Source organism: Arachis ipaensis, chromosome B01, assembly GCF_000816755.2.
Source record: "Arachis ipaensis cultivar K30076 chromosome B01, Araip1.1, whole genome shotgun sequence".
In the NCBI taxonomy this organism is placed as follows: Eukaryota; Viridiplantae; Streptophyta; class Magnoliopsida; order Fabales; family Fabaceae; genus Arachis; species Arachis ipaensis.
This window is the reverse complement of record NC_029785.2, coordinates 4167008-4170239: the sequence shown is the minus strand read 5'-3', so window position 1 is coordinate 4170239 and position 3232 is coordinate 4167008.

Genomic DNA, 3232 nt, shown 5'->3' with positions numbered 1-3232 from the left:
TTGCCACCGCAAAGAATCATCTTTAAACAAAATCCACCCCCGCAAGGAAGAGAATAGGGAATAGGCTGCAGAGAGGAGACTGTGGCACTTTCGGATCAATGATTAGCTTTTTCTCTTTCTCCGACTATTGAAGCACATTAGCTGAAGCAGACGATCTGCGGCATTTACTATTTCCATGCCATGACAACTAGACCTGTAAGCATCCTTGGGAAGAGCGAAATTACGTAGTTCTGTTGGCCTCCTTAGGCCTTTCAAAGTATCCAGCACGGCCCTTGTCGCATAAGTAGCAACCTGCACTCATTCTATCAACTAAAAGTACTTTTTACTCTTACTTAGTCTAAAATAAAAGCAAAAGCACTAATTCCTCACAACAAACTCTAAGTCATAATTTCCTGCTTCGGACTCAGACGGATTTCCTGCCTCAGCTTTAGAACTGGGTGGCACTTTGTTATCCTTTGCTTTATGGCTAAAGGTAAGGTTTAGGCTAACGGGGTGTTACATTATCCCGCTCATGAGTAATTAGAGTTGATTAACTAGTAAATAATCGGGGTTAATAAATCTAATAATTTGTGAACGTGATTAAAGTTAATGATTAATGATTACTTGCCTGGGTAACATGCAAGGGTTAGGTCTGTCCCACTTGCTCTGGGTTAAGTGAGGATGGTGGCTTTGTCCCACTTGCGGTGAAGACGATGGTCTTATCCCGCTCACGGAATAATGAGATTGAAGTAGCTAATACATGAAAGGGGTTATGTTAATTAGGTTGAATCTTTCGAAATTGGATGGAATTGTAAATTGGTTTAGGATATGATAAAGGTCTCTTGCCTGGCAAGGACGATGGTGTAATCCCGCTTATGCAGTGCATGAACCAATATGCTTGGTTTTTTGCCTGGCAAGGACGCTGGTGTAATCCTGCTTGCTCAGTGTGTAAATCATTATGTAGGGATGGTAGTTTTATCCCGCTCGCGGTAAGGACGGAGATTTCATCTAGCTCACGTGTTAATGAAATTGACAAATTAATGAAAGATTGGGGTTGATGAGTTAAATAACTTATGAAATTGCTAAAAGACATTAACAACGGATATTATGGCCTGAATGGCTGGAGTGGCAAGGACGGTAGTGTTATTCCGGTTGCATATTGAATTGTGTTTAGCAAGGACGGTGGTGTTATCCTGTTTGCATATTGAATTGGGTTTAGCAAGGACGATGGTGTCATCCCGCTTGCAGGTTGACTTGGTGGTTGTAACCCGAGTAAAGGTGGTGGTGAAATCCTGCTTGTTTGTGGTTCTCTCTCTATTTGTATAGAGTGTGGCGGACATTATATTCCAAGAGTATGGTGGAAACTATGTCCTAAGAATGTGACGGCCACTATATCCCAAGAGTGTGGAAGTGAAACAAAGAGACAATGTCCGGATTAGCTACTGGATGTGTCGGGTTCTGGCAGTTTAACCGACATATGAGCTCATGGCCAGTAGGACAGACATGCATCATACTGCATTTGTTTGCCATTGTTTGGAATTGCTTAGTTGTCTTTGGTTTGCCTAATTGGTTATTCTGACTAGTTGTTATCTGTATTATTTGCCTAATTGTGCTTGACTTGTATTGCTTTACATGTGTTTGCTACTACTGAATTAGATACTGAACACTGATCAACTGTGATGTTGGAAAAAAGGATGCCGAGAATGAAGTAAAAAAAGGGCTGAGATTAGAGGTTTATCATGTAGCTGAGAGTTAGTATATTACCCTGTTGGGATTTAGAGAGAATCCTAGGCTTGGATCTTGTCTGTTGGAGTTTTAGGATTGCCTAGAAGGTTCATGTGATTTTACATCGTCTCTATTTGGAACTTTCACCCTGTTGGGAACCCTACTGGAAACCGAAAGGGTTCTCACCCATTTCGGGAATTTCTGTTTTTCATATACAGGACGTGATGCACTTCGCTGAGTGTGCAAGATGCTCTTCTGGAAGCGAAGATCAATTTTGGGAGTTGTATTTTGTACTTAGTTTATGTTCATATTCTCTTCTTTTGTATTATAAAAAATTTGTATATTCCTCTTAGAGGTTAATTTTTGGAGAAAACAAAATTTATGTTTATAGTTGTTAACTATTTTGGGGCTGTATATATATATTTCTAGCGGGCCTTTGCTTCACAAGTCGAGACTAGAGTTTGTTATATAAATCGTTTGGAATTCTATATCTATATTTATGTTTCTTTGGTTTTTTGTATCAAGCTTTCTACCTCTATCGTTTTTCGAGCGCGACGCGATTCTTGTTTTTACCTATCTTTTCTTTTAAGACTCCCAGTTAAAATATCCTTTGAATATATATGTATATGTATAGCGCCTCACCACCTTTGATTTACGACTATAGCGTAAAGCTCGGTGTGGTAGGGTGTTACATATTTTATATTGGTGGCTGACTTTGGTGTACACGTAGCATAATCGAGATTAGATGTATACAAAAAATCAGCTACAAAATTAATCACCTATATAAAATATATGTTAAAATACAAAATACATATTAAAATAAATTAAATAAAAAATATACAACGTATCTATTATTTTTGCTCATTAATGCTTAATTATTATGATAGAGTAGTCAAATGATATTAATATTTCAAACAATCCTTAATTAATGAAGAAAGAGAAAAATATAATAACTTCAAATATTTTTTATTTTAACCATGTTAGATGTACATTAAAATCAGTCACTAATATAAAATATATGTTAGAATATACAATATATATTGAAAATGAGTAAAAAATACACAAATACATACATCATAAATAATTTTGATATACAAATAGTATTTTTAATTTAATTTATATATTTAAGATATACATAACTGATGATTCAATAATAAGTTTTACATCGAAAAGTAAGAATGACAAATATCATGTAACCAACAGGAAAAAAACACAATCGACTAACTTGAGTCAATTGAGTGGTTACTTCACTCGTCAACTTAGTCCAACATTGGTAGTTTGAACTTGCCTTGTATATGCAATAATCCATGGGTATCTTCTTAAAAATTATTAAGAAATAAATTTGTCACTCCTACTTTAATAATAAAAAGACCTTAGGGATGATTTTGATTTTTACCACAAATATTAGAGACAAAAAAAATACTTAACCTTTATTAATATATTTTGCAGCATTATATTTTTTTAACTATACAGTTTTACCCTTATTAGTCCTTAACTATAGTATCTTTGGTTTCAAACAATTCCAAAT